General features: G+C 40.3%; 1 protein-coding gene across 1 annotated transcript in view; it reads right to left on the bottom strand.

The window, feature by feature from the left end:
• Positions 1-23,783, bottom strand: part of usp9 (ubiquitin specific peptidase 9) — a 275,529-nt gene extending 251,746 nt beyond the window's left edge. The window contains exon 1 of the mRNA XM_060833551.1: positions 23,071-23,783. The gene's annotated coding sequence lies outside the window, so the exon portion shown is untranslated. The remainder of the gene's footprint in view (positions 1-23,070) is intronic.
• Between the last annotated feature and the right edge of the window lie 555 nt (positions 23,784-24,338).

Raw genomic sequence — 24,338 nt, 5'->3', positions numbered from 1 at the left:
TCAGAGGAAAGTAATTTGGATAGTCCATGCTTTTGAAGATGATCTGTTTTCCCTGGGGTTTCCATAAAATTTGAAAAATCAATTATAATAAACCCTAACAAAATAAAGCTTTGGAATTTTATCCTCCCATTTCTCTTAAGCATGGAATACAAACAAATAATGCTGAAAAGTGCAGACAATATTTTTGAAACAGAATGAAGTAAACAAATCAGGTATTCCACAAAAAAAGCAAGTCAGATGTAAAGAAATTGATGCTCCAACTCAAAGATCTCCAACTGGAATTCTGAATTAGCACCAGCAACTTAAATTACGTAGAACTTGGAGAATAAATCTGAAACTGTATTAGAGTTACAAGGTGATATACAGATAGTTGGCAAAGATAAATAGATTGTGGACACAGTAAATCAGAAAAAGGGACTGTTGAGCAAAGAAGGATGCTTTAATTTGTAACAATACAACTGGAGACAAATTTTGATAGCCAAGTTGTCAAACTACACTTTTATTTTAGTTTTGGTATTTTTGGCAGTTTCAATTTTTGCTGAAATTTGCAAACCACCTTGACTTTATGTAGAAATGCATTTCTCACCCATTTAAAATCCAGAAAGGCAGTGTGCAAGGTTGCAGTTACATATTTGGCGGGAGCACAGTCAGGATGTAGATGGATCAACAGTATTTCAGACAAAAAGTCTTTGAAATGAGGTGCAAAAATGCTCTATTTCCTGTCATGCGGGATTTATAAATCTCAATATTTTTCACCTGGAAGCAGAATCTAGGTCATTTTCTCCACAGTAACAATGCCCTGATAGCTGTTTGAATTAAATTCTACAAGCATAAGAAATTGAGGAAAATAGTTCAACTGTAACTTATGACTTTGAAAGTAATTTGCAAACTAATAGGAGCAGTGGTAAAGATCACCCATCTTGGAATAGTTATGTTAACTAAGTTCTACTTAGAAATAATATTATGTTTAAATCTATATTTTAACCCATGCATAAAGAGGATCAAGCAAATAGGAAAAAGATTGACCGACAATTGAACAGAACCACATATACAGCCATGATATTTATTAAATGAATTAGCTAATCTGTGTTTGCAGGTTTAAGAGACAGCTTCAAAACTTAAAGTTTAAGATCACATCTATTTCCTGTACGAATTCTAACCTACTCAAAATTTGTGATAATTAAATATCCTAGCTTGTAAATGCTAAAGTAACAATGAAAATTATACCACATACACCAGGTTATGGCTTTTCCTATCAGAAAATATGATATCATGCTGCGTCATACTCATCGAATTTGCACCATCCTCTTACATGTACTTGGCTACAAACACTCTCGTGTCAGTCATCTAACAACACACCTGAATTGACTAATTTTCCTCTTGAGACTTTTTGTGGCACCAACGTAACTTCCTTTCATGACTGTAACAGTTAGTTATTGTGTAATGACAAAAACAGATTCACAAGTATATCACCGCAGCTGAAAGTTACATTACACAAAATAACTTTAAACAACTGATCACCAGTAAGAGTCAGAAATCCAGGATTAAATTGTCCAGTTTAGAGTTCCAACTATGACCTCAAGAACGTAGGCTATGATTCTATTACATGAAAGCTGGGGGGGGAAAGTACTCATGGTTATAGAGCACAGAACCAGACCCTTACATTCAACTAGTCCACGCCAAACATAACCCCAGACTAAACTGGTCCCATCTGCCTGCTCCTGGCCCATACCCCTCCAAACCTTTCCTATTCATGTACTTGTCCAAAAGATATTTGGATATTTGGACATTGCAATTGTAACCACTTCTTCATTCCACATACAAACCACACAAAGACTTTTGCCCCTTGTGTCTCTTTTAAAATCTCGCTCCTCTGAAAAAACTTCAGCTTTATTTTGTAATCATCAATTACACAAGTTTGTTCAAAACAACTTCAGAGTCAAAAAATCATAGCACAGAGGATAATTCAAGCCATTAACTGCATGAAAATTGCACCATAGGTTTTACATAAAAAGTGACCTTTTTAAATATCTAAACCATGCTCATTTTCAACTAGTCAATATCTCAAGTGAGACTCTTTTCTGAAGAAAGCTGTCTTAAGTTCCTAAGTAGTTTATGCTATCAGTTCTACATTCAAACATCAGCAAATGTCAGCTGTACTAAATCTTATGCATCATGATTCTTGCCTAAAACTTCCACCACATCATGCCGAAATTCGAAAAAATTAGTTTGTTCTTAAATTTAAAATTGATTTTATACAAATGAAAGTCAAATGAAAAAAAGTTACAAGTCAAATGAAAACTTGACAACTTGAACCCATATCATTAATCTACATATTGACTTTTTATTTTGTTTCTTTGCATAATGAAAAATTCTTCCAGTTCAAGTAAAATATGAACTGAAAAAGTTATTACCACTTTATAGACATGTCCAATTCAGCTGAGACCAAGGACAAACATTCCTTCAAATAATTCCAATGATGGGTAACACCCAATTCACTTTCCTGATTGTAATGTGCTTTCCCAACATATTTATACTTCCTAAGGAAAGCAAAAGGTGAAACAATTGTAATTATGTCTTTTTACTTAAAAAAATCTGCAAGTTGCAAATAAAAGATGGCTTAAATATTATAATTACAAATGGCATTGCACAATCCTTATTTACTTCATATTTCTACAAAGCCAAGTCTGCAATCTTGAAGTTTAGTTCTGGTCCAGAACTATGAAAAGCTAAATTAATGACCATATTGCCCTGGAATCATGCAAGCACAATTACAAAATTTTAAATTTGACCCACTCTGCCCTTTACCAGGTTCTCTCTTCAATTTATAAGGTTTAATTGAGATTAGCCTTATTTTCTGGACTACCCAGATTAAAGTTCAAAGAAGAAAAGGAAACAACTGAAAAGTACAAAATATAAAAGAGTTTGAAGCTGATAACCAAAGAAATCCAAAAACGTTTTCTAAGCAATAATGGAGGGTGGGGCACAATGCCTCAGTGGGTGGTATGTTGGCTCACTGGTTTACATGGAGAAAGTGAGGTCTGCAGATGCTGGAGATCAGAGCTGAAAATGTGTTGCTGGAAAAGCGCGGGTCAGGCAGCATCCAAGGAACAGGAAATTTGACATTTCGGTCCTGAAGGGCTTATGCCCGAAACGTCGAATTTCCTGTTCCTTGGATGCTGCCTGACCTGCTGCGCTTTTTCCAGCAACACATTTTCAGCTCAATGGTTCACATTGCTACCTCACTGCACTAGGGTTCAATTTCATCCTCGGGCGACTGCCTATGTGGAATTTGCATGTTCTCCCCTTGTCTGTGTGGGTTGCCTTCAGGTGCTCTCGCTTCCTCCCACAGTCTAATGAAGTGCGGGTTAGGTGGATTAGCTATGGAAATGCAGACTTCCAGGCATAGGGCAGGAGGGTGGACCTGAGAGAAATGCACTTTGGAGGGTCAGTGTGGACTTAATGGGTTGAATGACCTGCTTCCACACTAATTCTATTGTGAGTAATAGGAGGGTTTAAGCTTCGGAACAAAAAAAAGGAAATGGAAGGCAAAGACAGAGCTTAACTATTAAATGAGTACCTGTGTATCTTTTCTTACCAAGAAGGTACTTGGGATATTAAATGAGAAGAGAACTGAAATATTAACATTAATGCAAGGTATTATAAAGCAATTAATATTGGCAAGTCACCAATGTTAGATGGGTGCATCTGAGGGTGGGAACTAAAACTGCAAAAAGGGATGCGCCATAAGCGTCTAACATTCTTTACATATACACAGGGTTTGGGGGAGCGCGATTGAGTGAGAGCGGGGGGGGGGGGGGGGGGGGAGAGAGAGAGAGAGAGAAGGTGGACAATTACACAATTGAAAAAGGAGTCAGAAAAAACCCAACAACTGCGCAACTTTAATCTTGGTAGTAGGAAAGCGTTTGTGAAAATTAAACTGTGACAAAATCAAGTCATTGCAACAAGGGATTATTAGTTTTACAAAGTCAGCATACATTGTTAAAGACGAGCTTTGTCTACTTCAATTATGTTTTTAAGGGAACTACAGTGGTTCATGATGGCATTGTGGTTAACGTGATGTATATGAGCTTCCAGAAGGCACCTGATAAAATGGTGCATTTCAACAAAATTGAAGACAAATAAATAAAGCAAGATAGCAGTGGAATATGAAGTTTGCTGAGTGAAGGAAACAGTGTACTTCGAACTAAAGAGATATTATCTCAGATAGGCGCTACGATCACTCTTCTTGATATACAATGATTTGATTTTCAGTATGCAGGATTCAATTTAAAGTTGTACAAATCACACAAAATGTTTGTGGACTGAAGAGATATGGTAGAACCCAAAAGCAACACAGAAATTAATGGAATGCACAGAGATGTAGCAGGTCAAATTTAATCTAGATAAATACAAAGTGATATATTTTTGCTAAGAACACGAAGAGGCAGCCACGATACAAACTACAACAAAGAGACCAATTATTGAATGTGGCAAGACAGATTAAGAAACTGGATAACAGTGCAGAGTATAACAAGGTGGTTATGGTCAGCTTTTATTATAGTCCCGATTTGGCACTTGAGTGTCCAATTCTCAGCATCACACTTCAGACAAAGGTGTGAAAGCTTCAGATAGCACAAAAAAGACGATCCAGCAATAATAAATTTCAATAAATACAGGTTTGAGAAGCTGGTGCTGTCTCTTTAGAAAAGGTTGAGAGGAGTTTATTTGGAGCAATCTCGAGGGAAACTGTTCACTTTGGCAGTCAAGAACCAAATGGCACAGATTGAATGCTGTTGGCCAAAGAAAAGCAGCAACTTTAAAAATGCATAATCTTCAATTCTCTGCCTGACAGGATGGTGATGGCAGATTTACTTGTGCTTTCAAAAGGGAATTGAACAAGCACCTGAAGATAAAACATTTGCAGCATTACAAGGACAGGAGTGGAACTAGCTTAATATTGCATTCAGTGCTGTTCTCCATACTGCAGTAAACATTTTGTTAAACTTGAAAGGAAGGATGTAGTGGGATTGGATAGTTTGAGCTACAGGAAGCAGCAGAATAGGCTGGTGCTTTTATCCCTGCAGAGTCAGAGGCTGACCTTATAGAGGTTAGTAAGGTCAGAAGTAGCATGGATAGGGAAAATAATCACACCTTTATTACCAGAGTAGGGGAGTCCAAAACTAGAGGGCCTAGGTTTAAGCTAAGAAGGAAAAGATTTAAAAGGGATCTAAGGGCCAACTTTTTCATGTAGAGGGTGCGAATATGGAACAAGCTTCCAGAGATGACAGTGAAAGTAGTGATATTTACAACATTCATATGGCAAGTGGATGGGTACGTGAATAGGAAGGGTTTTGAAGGATTTGGGCCAATTGCTAGCAAACAGAATAGATCAATTTAGGATATCTGGGTGGCACAGACAAGTTAGACCAAAAAGGTCTGTTTCCGTGCTGTACAACTATGACTAATTGCTCTTTCAGAAAGCCAATGTGGTCTTGAAGGGCTAAAAGCCTGCCTGCACTGTATCTAATGATCCTATGTTAACATGGATTAGCACTGAAACATATAGCAATACAGATAGACATTTGGGTTTTCTCATGCAAAGAAACAAAATAAAAAGTCAATATATAGATTAATGACATGGGCTCAAGTTGTCAAATTTTCATTTGACATAACTTCTTCTGTACAAAATTATCTATTTTAAATTTAAGAACAAACTAATTTTTTCGAATTCCAGCATGATATGGAGGAAGTTTTGGGCAAGAATCATGATGTAAGTACAGCTTAAGTTTTATTCCTGCCTGAGCCACCAGTGATTGGCTGCTATTAAGACTGAACTGCCATACCTATAACAAAGCTTACTCAATAAGTTTGTCAACCAGTGTTATAAGCGATAGATTAAACACCCCCTACTTTCTCACTAACCATTAAGGGCGAAGACATTTGTTTGCTTACATCAGTGAAAATATACAATGGTGAAACATACCACTTGTACTTCAGAGTTAAATAAAGGGTTTCAGGCCAGTTCCTGATATCAGCTACTCTACAAAAATGTTTCATGGTTAGTGCCCCTCAGGTTTTTTTGGGGGGGGGGGGCGGGGGGTGGAGGGGAAAGGGAAAAGAGTGCCAGGTTAGGCAAAGACAAAGACAGTCAGGGACTATGGGACAACCTCATAGAAGTTTATAAAATCATGAAGGGCATGGATAAGGTAAATAGGCCAGGTCTTTTCCCTGGGGTGGTGAGTCCTGAACTAGAGGGCACAGGTTTAGGGTGAGAGAGAAGAAAGATATAAGGAGTCCCATGGGGCAACTTTTTCAGGCAGAGGATGATGCGTATGTGGAATGGGCTGCCAGAGGAATGGTGGATGCTCGTACAATTGCAACATTTAAAAGGCATCTGGATGGATATGTGAATAGAAAAGGGTTTTGAGGAATATGGACCAGGTCTGGCAGGTGGGACTGGATTGGGATGGGATATTAGTTCTGCATGGACAAGTTGGACGAAAGGGTCGGTTTCTATGCTGTACATTTCTATGACTACTTATCACCATATACAAGTTCAACATCAGTTCATGTACTACAAGTACGAACTGCACTGAATACTGGAATGTGTTACACAGTTTTTGCCAAATGTTTCTCTCACAAACTATGAGTATATTGTCAGCAAAGCCGAGAAACATGACAAAAATTCTGTCAAAGTACTTGATTGTCCTGCAACATCAAATTTTCTTCACTACTTGAAAAGTCTTCCTGAATAGTTAACATTAGATTCAGGAATTAATTTAATTTTTCCATATTTACAACTGAAGAAACACCATTTTTCATCTAAATTTATAGTTCACAATGATTTCAGATATTCCACTGGTTCCAAAGACGTGGAAATAGATCATGAATGATTCAAAGTGGTTTTTGTAATATGGAAGCAATTAAATTTAAAATTGATTATTCAGTCACTAATACCAGAAAATTTGAAGTTTATCATCTTTGTAAATACATCTAATGTCAATAGTCCTTCAACCTAAGGTCATGATTATTCAGTCAAGAAATGTAAAATAAAAAGTAAGGCTTCTTCAACTTCCATGCTTCTATTTTAATTCCAATCAGATTTGTAGAAATTGAAGAGTAAGAGGACTTTCTACTTTTTAGAAAGCTATTTGACAGACTTGAAAACACAAATAAAACTTGGTTACAACTCTGGTTGCATGGCCAGACCATACAGCTCACCCACGACATTCTGACATACTAATTAACAAGCACTTGGGGGAGAAAAGACAACTAATGCAGTTTTGGTCCAAGTCATAAGTCACAGGTGCAAAATCTCTATTGCACGATTCTTTAACACCAATGTGTTAAAACGGGCCATATTAGAGGACAAAGCTTTCAGTGGCATGTCACTTCCAACAAGAACAAAAGCTAACTACAAAGGCTAATCCAGGTAATAACATAACCCAGTCTTCAAAACAAATTCAGCCAATTATCTCAACTTATTTAATGCATTATATTAAATGGGATATCAATTCAAAAATTACAAGAAAAGTAATTTGTACCCATTCCAGAATTGTTTCTTGTTTCTGTTCATACTTTAAGCTACTCATTAGATGAAGGCTGGGAACAGACATTTTGTGAAGAACTCCATGGGCTGACATCATAAAAGTACTACTCCAGTGACATCATAAATAGCAAACACACCAAGGATGAAGACTGCATAATTATGTGGTATTATAGGTTGATCGTGGCATCACTACATCTTCTATTTTAAATTAATCCATTGCTAACTGCAGTTAAAATAGTACATACTGCATACAAATTCACAACTATTTATCCTAAACTGTACTGTTAGGTTTTTTCCCCAGGAGGTTTCGGGCAGAAGATGCAACTCGCACACAACTTCTGCAAACAGTTAAAGCTTATTAAAGCTTGTACAAGCTAGGTGACCCCTTTTGACCCTCTCCGTAGGCAAGTGAAGTCCTGAACAAGAAAAAAAATCCTCTAAATCAGTTGGCCATGCCTGCAGATGCTCTAGCCATTTGCCCACAATCACACGCCACTCTAGACAAGCCCCAGGTAGAATGGCAGGATGAGATCATCCTCAAAGCTGATGCAAATGCTAATATCCTAATCCTGGGGCATCGTTATGCAGATGATTTCCTAACTCACCGATTCCTCAGGACAATACAGGTGCGACATACCTCTGGCCAGAGAGCATTTCGAGATGGAAGAGACTGAATTATATTTTAACTTGACAATAGCAGGGGAGTAATAACAAATGACTGTCTAGATGAAGTGTAAATTACAATGGATAGTCATCCACATTCTTTCATGATGGTTATCCCCACCTAAAGGCAGTGCAGTTTAACCTTTTAGGATTACATTCATGTCCAGAGAGATAATCCCATTTAATCTTTTAACATTACAATACAGCTGTTTAAGGTGTCAGAAAACTTTGTAATCCTGTAGCAGCTATATAACTAGGCTCAAATAGCTAATGAATGATTTTTGTTTAATCATGGACAAACTCAACATTTAAATAGTAATTTAAAATAGTCAAAGTGCCCCAAACCTGGAAGGCTACAGGCCAACAGCATGAAAGTGACAATGACAGTGAGTTGCTCATTTGAGGACAAAGACTGTTGTATTGAATGGGCTCCTTCTTGGTATAAATTTCCAGAAATAAATGATGGCATACAAATATATTTTCAAATGTCAATGCCAAGTTTTCTCAGGCCTGCATGAAAACTCCATTTCATAGTTTCAAAGCTTAAATTTCTTTCAGAATTAAATCTCAAATACTTGAATTATAACAGAGTTAAACTTACAATCACAACATTTTGGATAAAACCAGTCTAGCCAATTACCTATCCAATCTACACTCAATCACTATCAAGACACCTTCGGTCATTTCAGAGATGTCCACAAGTAATAGGAGCATTGGTAGGCTTTTGAGCCCCTCAAGCCTACTCTTCCATTCAATATTCCTCACATCTACATTTCTGCCCTTACCCCATAACCCTTTATTCCACTAATGATCAAGAAACTCTCAGTCTTAAATATAAACAAGGAATCTACAGCCACAACTCTGTGGCAAGGCGCTCCAAAATTTCTCAACCCTCAAATTCCTCATCTCAGTCTTAAAAGTGGCTCCTCTTCATTGAAACAATGTCCTCTGGACCTAGACTCCCACAAGGAAAGATATCCTGTCAAGCCCATTAAGAATCCTCTATGTTGCAATGAGAATACTTCTCATCCTTCGAAACCCCACCAAGTGAAGTCTCAAACTGTTAAACCTTAGTTTATAAGATAATCCCTCCTTACCATAGATCATCCCAGCAAACCTGCTCTGAACTACCTCCAAGGAAACGATATCTTTTAATTAGGGGATTAAAACTGCTCTCAGTACTCCAGCTATGGTCTCACCAGCACCTTGTACAGTTGCAAGACAGACTTTCCTACTCATATTACAACCACCTTGAAAGAAGGGCTAACCTTCCATTCACCTTCCTGATTACCTGCTGCATTTGTGTGTCAACTTTCTGAACAAGCACCCCAAGTCCCTTTGTGATGCAGCTTTCTGTTTCACTTCAGGTAAATAATGTTCTGTTGGAATTCTTCAACTAACAAGCAGCACGATTCAGCAACAACCAACATTCAATTGGGTTCTGCCAGATGTTAGCTCTAGAACCAATTACAGTCTTTGTCCAAACATAACAATTAAATTCTCAAGGCGAGTCGACAGTAATGCCCTTCACATAACGGTAGCATGGAACCGAGTGCACATCAGGCAGCCCTAGCAAAATTGAAGACCACGGGAATCAGGGAGAAAACTCTCCACAGGTTCATTTCATACTTCATAATCACAACCACGTTCTTTTTGAGGTGTTATTTAACTAAGTCCCCAGAACGCCCTGCTGTAAGAGTACGCTAGAGTAGTCTTCTCAGACCAATTACTTGCAGTTGCTTCAGTAATCTTACCTAAAGCAGGTCACAAATGTGGATGCTCATTAATAAGTGGTGTCCAGAACCAGCCACAGGGCCTCAGATATTGAAACAGTCCACATTCTTACCGACAGCAAAAACACAGACAGCAGTCAGGCTGTGTTAACTGTCAGTAAACTTTGAAGGGCTTTTGCCCGAAACGTCAATTTTCCTACTCCTCGGATGCTGCCTGACCTGCTGTGCTTTTCCAGCACCACACTAATCTTGAATTTGCAGATCAAGTACCAGGCAATGAAAACTGCATACAACACTCGGACCAACCCTTTTACCCCCTTACTGAACAAGCGTCTGTCCATCTCTATCTAAAATTATTTAAAGACTCTACTTCCATCACTGAGAAATAAAGGCTTTTGATCTTCATGAAATTTTTTGCCTGATCTCTATTAAATGGGCATGCCCTGAATAGAGACTTGTTCCAAATTCTCCCACGACAGCAAACATCCTCTCTATATTTAACCAGTCAAGACTCCAAGATCTTATCTTTCAAATCAAGTCACCTCTTCCTCCTCTAAATTCCTACAGATACAAGGTGAGCCAGGCCAACTTTTGTCATAACATGACCAAGTACAGAAGTCCGGTAAACCTCCTTTGTACACCACCAACACATTCACATTGTTCCTCAACTAAGAGGAGAAAGTGAGGACTGCAGATGCTGGAGATCAGAGCTGAAAATGAGTTGCTGGAAAAGCGCAGGTCAGGCAGCATCCAGGGAACAGGAGATTCGACGTTTCGGGCATAAGTCCTTCTTCAGGAATGAGGAAAGTGCGTCCAGCAGGCTAAGATAAAAGGTAGGGAGGAGGGACTTGGGGGAGGGATGTTGGAGATGCGATAGGTGGAAGGAGGTGCCGGAGTGGGGTGGGGGCAGAGTGGTCAGGAAGAAGATTGCAGGTTAGGAAGGCGGTGCTGAGTTCGAGGGATTTGACTGAGACAAGGTGGGGGGAGGGGAAAATGAGGAAAGTGGAGAAATCTGAGTTCATCCCTTGTGGTTGGAGGGTTCCTAGGCGAAAGATCCTACCTCCTTCAACCTATTGCATCTCCAACGCACCTCCCCCAAGTCCCCCCTCCCTACCTTTTATCTTAGCCTGCTGGACACACTTTCCTCATTCCTGAAGGGCTTATGCCCGAAACGTCGAATCTCCTGTTCCGTGGATGCTGCCTGACCTACTGCGCTTTTCCAGCAATACATTTTCAGCTCTGTTCCTCAACTAAGGTGACCAATACTGTGTACAGTATTCAAGATACAGCCTCACCAGTGGCCTGGATAATCCAAGCATAGCCTCCTTACTTTTGTACTCAATTCCACTAATGATAAATGATAATATTTACCAGCTTTATATACTTGCATTACTGTACCCTAATCTTTGGCAATTTATGCACGAGGATTCAGAGATACTTGGGCACCTCTACAATCTGTCACCATTTGCTTCCCCAAAATAGATAATTTCACATTTTCCCACATTATACTTCAATTGCCACAATATCTTACACTCAATTTTTTGTTGTCTCTTTGCCATTCTCACTGCTTACTTTCTTACCACTGTGTCCCCTTAATGTTAACTCAGTTTCTCTCTCCACAGATCCTGCCAGACTTGCTGAGTTTCTCCAGCAGTGTCAAAACCATTAAAGACAAAGCAAGACCTCGATCAGTGCCTTGTTCATTACTAACACATGGTGGGCATAGTGCACACCACCTATAAGATGCCCTAAACTAGATTAGGATATCTATTTAGCATGGATGTGTTGGATCAAGGGGTCTGTTTCCATTCCGTACAACTCCATCACTAATTCTCTTGACAAATCAGTACCATCTACCAACTGGAAGGACAACAGACATGAGTATACCAACACCTACAAACTCCCCTTCAAACTACAAACCATTATGACTTTGAATCATACAGCTGCTCTTGGGTGTAGCTGGGTCAAAATCATTGAACTCCTTTCTCACTGCACTGTGGCTGAACATAGTGCAGTTTCAAGAGGTTTGCCAAAAAAACAAACAATGACTCTCACCCACCCTGATCAATGCACCTGACACAGCCTTCATCTCTGTTCCCTCAATTTCAAGGAACATAGATTTGAAGGAATAGGACTGCAATTAGTTTCACTGCCCACCACCAGGTCCAGCTGAATTGAATTGGTCAGCCTAAATCTAATGATAACCACAGACTATTTCTCTGTGGTTAACTATTTCTAAAGCCCTTCATCCTCACCTACAAGTGCCAGGGGCTCAGGGGATCTTATCTGCTGCCTATACCTTGTCCCTTCCCCCACCTCAATTAAATAAAATCATCCCAGTGTCATGGAATCATTATAAACCAAAGTATGACACTCGATCCAAACACGGAGATAGAGCCAAATGATAGAGCTTTGTCTGTAAAGCAGATTTTGAGTGTATGTGGGGGGGGGGGGGGGGAGAGAGAGAGGAGGAGGAAGAGAAAGGGAGAGGGGAAGGAAGGGAGGGAGGGAGACAGCGGCGATAAGGTAAGAAAGGGAGCAGAGGGTGGGTATTCTAGAGCTTGGGCATAGGTAACTCAAGATATGGACAGTAATGTGGAGCGATTAAAAATCAGCAATACTTTTAAAAATTCACTCGGGGGAGTGGGCATCGCTGGCTGTACCAGCATTTATTGCCATCCCTAATCTTGGGTGGTTGCAGCAAGCAGCCTTCTTGAACGGTTTCAGTCGACCCACAGTACTGTTAAGGAGGAAGTGCCAGGATTTATGCGAGTGAAGGAACAGTGCTGTTGATAGTGAATTATTCAATAATAGTAACACCATAACATCAAGAAAGGTGGTTAGATTCTTTTGCTGAAGACAGCCATTGCCTGACATGTGTGGCATGAATGTTACTTGCCATTTTTCAGTCCAAGCCTGCAAACTGTCCAGGTCATGCTACATTTGGATATGGACTGCTTCAGTCTGAGGAGCTGCAAATGGTGCTGAACACGATTCATCGATGACTGCACATTCCCACTTCTGACCCTATAATGAAGGGAAAGTCGTTGATGAAGCAGCTGAAGATCATTAGGCCTAGGACACTATCTTGAGGAACTCCTGCAGAGATTTCCTGGAGCTGAAGTGACCAGGCTCTAACAACTACAGCCATCTTCCCACGCGCCAAGTATAACTGTAACCAGCGGAGAATTTTGTCAGATTCCCAATGACTCCAGTTTTGTTAGGGCTCCTTGATGCCACTTAGTAATATGTCAAGAGCCACCACTCTGACCTCACCTCTGGAATTCAGCATTTTTGTCCATGTTTCAACCAAAGCTGTAGAGAGAGGCTAGAATTAGATGAGCACAAACATTGCTGAAGATTGGAGGCCGGATCAGATTTTTTTTTACATTCCAGACCTCAGCATGTCCCTGGTCTAAAGTTTTAGCCTCATTAAATGAACATAACCATAGTCCCAAGAGTATGATTCTGTTCCACTCCCTAGATACAACTTCTAAGCAACTCTGCTTTAAGACATTCTGTATACTGATGACTATCCCACAGAAAAAAGAATTTAACTTCACTTCACAAAAGGCAAAAGTCCAACACAAGGAAAATTTATGAACAGACAGATCTCAGCTCAGAAGTTAGACATGTTCAAATCCATTGCATTAAGTCACCCAATAAGTTTACAACATTCACAAATTCAATAAACAATTCTCTTGGTTGTGACCCACTTAAATTCATCTTGGCCTACTTTTGACTACTGCATGGTTAGTTTCTAAATTTAAATGTTATATGATGTCAAATAAATATAATACTGTTACTACAACAGAATTCCAGTACACCACTGCATAACATTCTACCATCAGGGATAAATTTATAACCCTGATCCAAATCTAAAAGCTCCCTAACAATGTGGACATATCCAATTAACTGCCCTTAGTTCAAGATAACTTCAAGACCATGTTTTCATTATTTAATGAGTTGTGATATGGGTCAAGTGCAGACAAATGGGATGAGTTTAGTTTGGGATAATTGTCAGCTTGGACTGCTGAACAAACTGAAGGGTCTGTTTCCATGCTCTATGACTTTATAACAAGTCAAATTAAGATCTGAAAATAAACTGACACCATTAAAAATCAGATAAAAAGGTAGCAGTCATGGCTTAATAGGCAACAATACAATCTGGTGCAACAATGTTAAAGACATCTCACAGTAAGGTGACAGCCATTGTGCCAGGGCAGCTATTATCAATCACAACAGCTTGAGGTGCTGCACCTAAGTTCAGAAATTCTGGAGCAGAGATTAGTCTGATGGCGAAAATGAGCAAAGCAGGATTTTTGCTCCTAATATTATCTTGTACTCATGCTGAAAGTATACATGTGTAGATACTGGCTAAGGTATATCACGTCATGGTTGCAATGCCACTAACAGTTGTTAGGATTCACTGCCAAAGCCCTTGCATCATGAATAGTTAGTGTAGCAGAAAATCAGAAGGCTCTTGATAACCATGATGTAAATTGCCATCTTCCCAAGAGGATGGGGATGGCATGAAATAATATCAAGGTTTCTGTACGTTCACAGTAAAATCAAGTAAATTTATTGCTGTTGTGGTTCTGTTCGCCGAGCTGGAAATTTGTGTTGCAAATGTTTCGGCCCCTGTCTAAGTGACATCCTCAGTGCTTGGGAGCCTCCTGTGAAATGCTTCTGTGATATTTCCTCTGGCACTTATAGTAGTTTGTCTCTGCCACTTCTGGTTGTCAGTTCCACCTGTCCGCTGCAGTGGCCGGTATATTGGGTCCAGGTCGATGTGTTTGTTGATAGAATCTGTGGATGAGTGCCATGCCTCTAGGGAGTTCCCTGGCCGTTCTCTGTTTGGCTTGCCCTATAATAGTAGTGTCGTCCCAGTCGAATTCATGTTGCTTGCTATCTGCATGTTTGGCTACTAAGGATAGCTGGTCATGTCGTTTCGTGGCTAGTTGGTGTTCATGGGTGCAGATCGTTAGCTGTCTTATGTAGTGTTTTGTGCAGTCCTTGCATGGAATTTTGTACACTACATTGGTTTTGCTCATGCTGGGTATCGGGCCCTTCGTTCTGGTGAGTTGTTGTCCGAGAGTGGCTGTTGGTTTGTGTGCTGTTATGAGTCCTAGGGGTCGCAGTAGTCTGGCTGTCAGTTCGGAAATGTATGGTAGTGGGGCTAGTCCTTTGGGTTGCGTCATGTCCTCGTTCCGTTGTCTCTCCCTTAGGCATCTGTTGCTGAAATTGCGCTGGTATCCGTTTTTGGCGAATACATTGTATAGGTGTTCTTCTTCCTCTTTTTGCAGTTCTAGTGTGCTGCAGTGTGTTGTGGCCCTTTTGAATAGTGTCTTGAAGCAACTTCTTGTGTGTGTGTGTGTGTTGGGGTGGTTGCTTTCATAATTCAGGACTTGGTCTGTGTGTGTGGCTTTCCTGTATACCTTTGTGCTGAATTCTCCTTTCGGTGTTCTCTGTACCATCACGTCTAGGAATGGGAATTGGTTGTCCTTTTCTTCCTCTCTCATGAATCGGATTCCTGTGAGTGTGGCGTTGATGATCTGGTGTGTGTTCTCTATTTCTGTTTTTTTAATGATTACAAAGGTGTCATCCATATAGCTGACCCAGAGTTTGGGTTGAATTTGCGGTAAGATTTTGTTCTAACCTTTGCATTACTGCTTCTGCTACGAGTCCAGAGATGGGTGAGCCCATGGGTGTTCCGTTGATTTGTTCGTATATCTGGTTGTTGAATGTGAAGTGTGTTGTGAGGCACAGATCCAGTAGTTTGAGTATGCCATCTTTGTTGATAGGTTCAACGTCCTGTTGTCTGTTCTGTATGTCCAGCAGGTTGGCTATTGTTTCTCTGGCTAAGGTTTTGTCGACAGAGGTGAACAGTGCCGTTACATCCAATGAGACCATGGTTTCTTTCTTGTCTGTGTGTTTATTTCTGATGATGTCCAAGAATTCCTGTGTTGATTGTATAGAGTGTCTGGATCCGCTGATCAGGTGTTTCAGTTTCTGCTGTAGTTCTTTAGCCAGTTTATTATAGGGCAAGCCAAACAGAGAACGGCCAGGGAATTCCTAGAGGCATGGCACTCATCCACAGATTCTATCAACAAACACATCGACCTGGACCAAATATACCGGCCACTGCAGCGGACAGCTGGAACTGACAACCGGAAGCAGCAGAAACAAACCACTATAAATGCCGGAGGAAACATCACATAAGCATTTCACAGGAGGCTCCCAAGCACTGAGGATGTCACCTAGACAGGGGACGAAATGTTTGCAACACAAATTCCCAGCTCAGCGAACAGAACCACAATAACGAGCACCCGAGCTACAAATCTTCTCCCAAACTTTAAATTTATTGCTATGTTAATGAAGACATCTTCAGTAAGTGCAACTTGAAAGTTTGAACTAAGTAGGTCTCAACTAAAGACATGCAACATCAATTTGGACATGGCCTCTTAAAATCAGGTGCTTGTTCCTGTTCTGCTTTATCCATTTACAGTGCTCTGATTGAGTAATGTATTCAGAACCATCAAGTCTTACATCTGCACAAAACTCTGTGACCGACACTAACAAACACACCTCTCCTCAACAAAAAGGAAGAACTAGGGAATCTAATGACCTACTTAGCCAGATAATGTTGTTGCTCTGAAAGCGTCCATAGATGATAACCTAGCATACAGACTTTCTCCAGCTGATCAGCAATTTACAAAATAACTGCTGCCTTGGCAGTAGCAATGAGGCAGGCTTTTGCAGGGGGAATATGCACTGAACTCCACACATGGGAAACAAAATTATGGACAGACAGAGACATGTCAAAAAATAATCAAAAGTTGGGAATAATGCTGGAAGTCAAAAATCTCATTCTTGCCTTTATAATATGAATCGTCAATTATTTCAAGTCTGTTCAAAAGTTCTCCAACTTGTTAAAGCCTGGAAACTACATTTACAAATTTCATCACTTGTCCAGATTTTCAATGATCCTCAAGAACCCTCAACTTCCAGTCATCACTCCAACAGTTTGAATTCCTGATGAAGGGCTTATGCTCGAAACGTCGAATTCTCTATTCCTGAGATGCTGCCTAACCTGCTGTGCTTTGACCAGCAACACATTTGCAGCTGTGAACTGTTAACCTGGTCAACCAATAACATGCAGAAAATAGACTTCATTTGACCTATGCAGATTAATTTTATCTCTAACTTTCATAAAACAATTACTTTTGGCCAATCCAAAGGTGTCTGGAGGTGGTAACATGTGGATAAAGTGCATAAAGGTGGATGCATTGCCCTGACATTTTTGTAAGGCATTTGCTGAAGTACTCCACCAAACTTTACAATGGAAAATAAAAAGCTCAACGTAGGGGTTAACAAACTATTAAAGATGATTGGCTGGCAAAAAGAAAGCAAATGGTAGATCTAAGTTTCAGGTTCACAAGTTGTAACAAGTGACATGCTACAGGAATCAATGCTGGGATCTCAACTTTAGATAAATTTTATAAATAACTTTGAAGAGACAGAAGGTTATGGTTCTCAAATGCATTAATGACACAGAAATTAGGAGTAGACTATTTAGCCCTTCAAGCTGCCCCACCACACTATATCCTCTATCTCAATGCTATATTCCCACTTTCTCCTCATTCCCCTTGATCTGTTCAAAATCTTAATCTTTCTTGAAAATATTCAGTCTCCACAGACTTCTGGGGTAAAGAATTCCACAAGTTCACAACCCTTTCCTCATTTCACCCAAAATAATCTCACCCTTATTCTGTGATTGGTTCTGCTCTTCCTGGTCTTCCAAATCAGAAAAAACATACTCCCTGCATCTATTTAAGTACATTGTGAAGTGGATAGGATATTACAAAAAGATACTGCTGTTTAAGTCAGTGGACAAAGATGTGACAAACTGAGTACAATATGGGACAATGTGAAATTAACCACTTTGGCAGAATAAAGAGACCAGATTTCTAAAAGACAGATTGTAGAGCTCTGAATCGCAAATGAACGCGAGTGTTCTCATGCATGAGCTGCAAAAGGTTAGTATGCTGGTAGAGCAAGTAATTCAGAACACTAAGTATATTTATTGAGGGGAAGCAAACACAAAGGAAGATTATGCTTCAGTTATACAAAGCTTGATGAGCCAGCATCTGAAGTGCTGCGCATACTATTGGTCTCTATTTAAGGAAGGATGTAAATCCATTGGAAGCAATTTAGAAAATCTTTGCAACATTAATAACTGGAGATGAACTGTTTTATGAGTAAAGGTTGACAGTTGAACCCGATGGAGTTTCGAAGACTTAGAGGTGACTTCATTGAAACACAAAAACCTAAGGAGGTCTTGACAGGGTAGATGTGGAAAGTATGTTTCTTAAAATGGGAGAATAAAGAACTGGGATCACGATTTAAAATTCAGGATTTGGACATTTAAAACAGATCAGGTGAACATATTTGTCAGTTAGAGTCAAGAGCTGTACAGTATGCAAACAGACCCTTCAATCCAACTCATCTGTGCCAACCAAATATCCTAAATTAATCTAGTCTTATTTGCCAGCATTTGACCAATATCCCTCTAAACCCTTCCCATTCATGTACCCATCCACATGCCTTTTAGATGCTGTAACTGTACCAGCCTTCACCATTTCTTCTGGCAGCTCATTCCATACACGCCACTTTCTGCATGAAAAGGTTGCCCCTTAGGTCCCTTTTAAATCTTTCCCTTCTCACCTTAAACCTATGCCCCCTAGTTTTGGACTTCCCACCAGGGGCAAAGACCTTGTCTATTTACCCTATCCATGCTTCTCATGACCGTATCAGCCTAAGGTCACCTCTCAGCCTCCAATGCTCCGGGGAAAATAGTCCCAACCTATTCAGCTTTCTTTTAACTCAAACCCTCCAACGCCAGCAATAGCTTCATAAATCTTTTTCTGAATCCTTTCAAGTTTCACAAGATCCTTCCTATAGTAGCGAGACCAGAATTGAACATAATATTCCAAAAGTGGTCTTACTCATGTCCTGCACATTCACAGTATGACCTCCCAACCCCTATACTCAATACACTGATCAATAAAGGTAAGAATACCAAATGCCTTCTTCACTAGCCTGTCTATTTACAACTCTGTCTTAAAGGAATTATGAACCTGCACTCTAAGATCTCTTTGTTCAGAAACATTGCCCAGGACCTTAAGTATATAAATTCTGTCCAAATTTGCCTTACCAAAATGCAACATCTCACATTTATCTGAATTAAACTTCATCTGCCACTCCACGGTCCATCGTACTCTGAAATAACCTTCTTCACTGTCCACTACACCACAAAGCTTGACATTGTCTGCAAAGTTACTAACCATTCCTCCCACACTCATCTAATTCAAGTCTTTTCATAGAAACATGGTGGAGGCAGAGTCATATAGTATTTTTAAGGAAAAGAAACTGAAATTTTAAAACAAATTGCTAAAAGGCTATCAGGGATACTGGGGAATGTAACTTTGAGGTTCCAATCGGATCAGCAATAACTTTATTGAATGGCCAAGCAGACTTGAAGGGATGAATAGACTACCCTTGCTCAACTCAACATTGGCTTGCTTTCTCTCCATGGATGCTGCCTGAACCACTAATAGCCCCAGCACTTTTTGTTTTCAGCTACTCTTGCTCATTTGTAGATTTAAATCACAAAGGCATTCTTCAATATGATAAACACATTTTTTCTCCAGTCTGCCAAACTGAGCATCCCATGGAAATAACAGCATTCTACTTTGATGGTAAAAACGGTGTACACATTCCAAAGCAACTACTGATGCAAGAACTTCAGAGGGAAATAAGGAAAACAAAAAGGCGACTTGAGATAGCTTTGGCAAACAGTTAAATAGGCCAAAGGGATGCTACAAATAGATGCTGTAGATCACTATGACATGAAAGACAAAAGAGTAGCTAGGGAGAGAATAGGGCCTCTTAAAGATCAGGAAGGCTGCCTGTGTTTGGACCTACAGGAGATGGGGCAAGGTACTAAACAGGTATTTTGCATGTGTTTGCTGTGAAGAAAGATACAGTAGACTGGGTAATAAATAGCAAAATCTTGAAAAAAGGCCATATTAGAGAAGTGGTGGTGCTGGAAGTCTTAAAACGCATAGAGGGGGAAATCAATCAATCCCAAGGTTGATCAGGTGTACTCTAGAGTCCTATGGGAAGCTAGATAAGTGATCACTGGGCCCCTTGCTGAGGTATTTATATCATTGATAGCCACCAGAGAGTGCTGGACGACTGAAGGTTGGCTAACATTATGCCATTACAGAAGAAGGGTGGTAAGGAAAAGCCAGGGAACTACAGACAGGTTAGCTTGACATCAGTGATAGGCAGGTCGTTGGAGGGGGTCCTAAGATAAGATTTACATGTATTTGGAAAGGCAACGCCTGATTATGGATAATCAAAATGGCCTTGTGCAGAGAAAACTGTTTCATGAACTTGATTGAGTTTTTTAAAGAAATAACAAGGATTTTTAAGGGTAGAGCTGTGGACGTGATCTATATGGACGTCAGTAAGGTGTTCAACAAGGTTCCTCGTGGATTAGCAAGGTTATATCACATGGAATGCAGGGAAAACTAGCTATCAGGATACAGAACTGGCTCAAAAGTAGAGGACAGAAGGTGGTGGTGGAGGGTTGTTTTTCAGACTGGAGGCCTGCGATCAGGGATGTGTCACAAGGATCAATGCTGGGTCCGCTGTATTTCATAATTTATTTAAACAATTTAGAGGTGAACATAGGAGGTATGGTTAGCAAGCTTGCAAATGATAACAAAATTGGATGTGTAACAGACAACAAAGGTTACCTCAAAGTACAACAGGATCTTGATCAGATAGGCCAATGGGCTGAGGAGTGGCAGGTGGAGTTTAATTTAGATGAGTGTGAGGTGCTGCATTTGGGAAAAGCAAGTCAGGGCAGGAGTTATACACTTAACTGGGGAGTGTTGTTCAAAGAGACCTTGGAGTGTGGGTTCATAGTTCCTTGAAAGTGGAGTCGCAGGTAGACAGGATAGTGAAGACAGCATTCGATATTCTTGCCTTTATTGGTCAGTGTATCAAGTAGGGGAGTGGGGAAGTCATGTTGCAACTGTAATAAACATTGATCAGGCCACTATTGGAATATCACATTCAATCCTAGTCTCCCTGCTAAGGGAAGAACATTATGAAACTTGAAAGGGCTCAGAAAAAAATTACAAGAATGTCACCAGGGTTGGAGGGTGTGAGCTATAGAAAGAGGCTGAATAGGCTGTTTTCCCTGCAGTGTGGGAGACTGATGGTAACCTTATACAGGTTTATAAAACCATTAGGGGCATGGATAGGATAAATAGACAAGGTCTTTTTCCTGGAATGGCAGAGTTCAAAACTAGAGGGCAGAGGCGTACAGTCAGAGGGCAAGATACAAAAGGGACCTAACAGGCAACTTTTTCCCATAGAGTGGGTGGTGTCTGGATGGAATGAGCTGCCAGAGGAAGTAGTGAAGGCTGGTATCATTACAACATTTAAAAGGCATCTGGATGAATATGAATAGGAATGATTTACAGAATGGGCAAAATGCTGGCAAGTGACAGTAGATTAATTTAGGATACCTGTTTGGCATGGACAAGTTTGACCAAAGGGTCTGCTTCAATACTGTACAACTCTGTCATTCCAGTCTTCATGGTATGTCAAAAGGCATCTACATTTTTGGGAATCTGGAGTTACAACAGTGTACACAGACAAGATTCATACATATTCCAAATAGGACACTGATAATTCAAGACAGGTGACAAAAGCGACAATACTTCTCTTTTTAAAAAAAAATCATTTGATGCTTTCATTTCAGAGACCATAAGGCTTAGGAGTAGAAATAAGACATTCAGCCTAACAAATCTACTGAGACTGGGACCAACCAAATACAGTATAGGCTGCTAGCCATTTTTCAAAGAAATTAAATTTTGCATTATCAACTTTGTTCATGTGAGCATAAAGAGTACAGCTGCAGCTCAATTTCTATAAGTGCTGGTGGCCATCTCCTTTCAAAGTTGAACTTACCATTACTGGCAATTTCAGTTTGGTCTATAAGAGCACCACAAATATAATCATGCAGCTGCCATAATGGAACTCAACTGCAACACTTTCATAAATAATGATTAATTTTCAAAGTTGTATCTAAGGTTATGGCAGAAAGGCAAAATTCCTTGCTATTCTAACTACCTAACTGCTGCATTTATGAAAGAAAAAAAATTATAGGTCAAATGGCTTCAAAAAAAATCAGACGATTAACATGCAATGAAGTAGCCACTGAAGCAAATATACAAATTATCGATCGAATACCAGTACAAAAAAAAATTTGTTACTAACGTGAGTTTGCAATAATTATTTCTTGAAACCGGGACGTGTTTACTATAAGATGCAACTTAGTACTGCATCAGGATATTGAAATTTCAACCTCACGTGAACGTATTACGCCAGTGAACTTTAAGTCTCACGATAACCTATAACTGTAATTACAGTTCAATTACATACTCAATTTGCCATTACTTGAAAGTGTATACATTCTGAACATTACGATCTTCCGTTATAAAATTAATGTTTCAAAACGTTAACTGTAACCTAGGCCTGAAGTATTCGAGGCCTACCATTTCCAAAGGAAAAAAACCACCTCAGAAATGGCGTTTAACAGTACAAGATGCAAGGGGGAAGTGTTTAATTTCCAGTGCGTTCGAAAGGGCGATCATTAAATTTTAAGGGTGGGGAAAGAAAACATTCGCCACCTTCATTTGAGCCCAATGACTCAAAGCAATGCAGGTCTTCTGCACACAAACGGGCGCTTTCCCCTTACATACAGGCAGATGAGGGGAGCCTGTCAGCCATTTTCCTCCTCACGCAGGCAGCAGCCGGCTTTACTGTCGCCGTCAAAAGCCCTGAGACATGTAAACAGCTTCTTTGGTTTTTCACGGCGCTTTTCAGACTTTTCAATCCTCTTGCTCAGAGATGTCTAGCTTAACGGTCAGAAATAATTGTATCTGCTGAGCCACTGAACTCTCATTCCCCCCCCACCCCCAACTCAACCTAAATCCAATAAAACAATTTTATAATAACTCCGAGAGCCCCATGCCTTACCAGGAATTAGGTCTCCTTTTCCAGGACTGTGAGCCTGGGTTGCGTAGGGAGGGCGAGTGTGAAACAGGGGGTAAGGGGGGAAAAGGGGAAGGGAAACGACTTCAGGTTTTTTTTCCCCTCTCCCGCTGTCTCTTCTTCTTTTCTTCACCCCTCTTCCCCCCACCCCACTCCTTTTATTCGTTCCTGTCAACCTTGAAGAGAATCCACCCCAAACATCAACCCCGTTCTCACCAGGACCGAGCCACACAACAATATGGCGGCGGTGCGCGTTAGTTAAAAAAAACTGCACAAACAGAGCAGACGCAATGGCCTGCGACGGCACCGAGACGCACAGGAGGAAGAAAATAGTAAAGAGCGGGTTAAAAAAAAAGGGAGGAAATAAGTGAAAGGTCTGGAGGAGACGGTCAGTTATTCGGGGATTTTGTCCTGTTTGTCTCTAGATCTTTCACCCCGCAAAACTAATACATTTTAAACCCCAGCCCGAAAAACAAAGTTACTCTTGTTATTGTTAATAAAATAATAAGAACCCGGATTCTACGCAACCTCCCAATTACGAGTCTTTTGATATTTTTATAAGAAAGGGGACTATTGCTGCCATTTTCTCTCTTATTCCATTATTGTTTGTTTTCCCACCCGCCCGCCTGTCTCTGTCTCTGTGTCTGTGTCTGTGTCTATTTCTATTTCTGCCCCCCACACAACCCTCCTCCTACACTCGAGCCGCTGTCGCCTCCGCCTGAAGCCACCCCCAGTCCCAGGCGACTAGCCGGACATCACCCGCAACCCCGGATGATGTCGTCACCGTGGTACGGGAGGCCCGACAAGCGCCATCTATTGACTGAACAGATCCATGACTCCTGCACCTCCCCCACATAATCACCTTTGGAAAGGGTAAATAAAGTTTAAGTGCACTTCTCTTACATTGGGAAGAAGTAAGGAAATATATCAGTTGGATTTGTTTTCGGAACATTGTTGAGGCAAACGTGTTTGGTTGTGTAAAATCAGTATCTGTCTTCATCTGACATTCCCAATAATCAAGAGTTCACAATGCCATCACACTATAATGAACCAGGGAAACCTGAAGGCCTCACAAACTCAGTGGGAGATTGTCATATATTGGTAATGCCACTGAATCAGCAGTACCACAACTCAACTAATATTCTGCAGACACAGGTTCATGATAACTGGTAATATTTTAATTCAATGAAAGTCTGGAATTGAAAACTAGCCAAACGGGGACCAGACAACTACTGCCAATTAGCAATATAAAC

The sequence above is a fragment of the Hemiscyllium ocellatum genome, chromosome 12 (genome assembly GCF_020745735.1).
Source record: "Hemiscyllium ocellatum isolate sHemOce1 chromosome 12, sHemOce1.pat.X.cur, whole genome shotgun sequence".
NCBI classification, from domain to species: domain Eukaryota; kingdom Metazoa; phylum Chordata; class Chondrichthyes; order Orectolobiformes; family Hemiscylliidae; genus Hemiscyllium; species Hemiscyllium ocellatum.
This window is presented reverse-complemented; position numbering and strand designations above follow the sequence as displayed.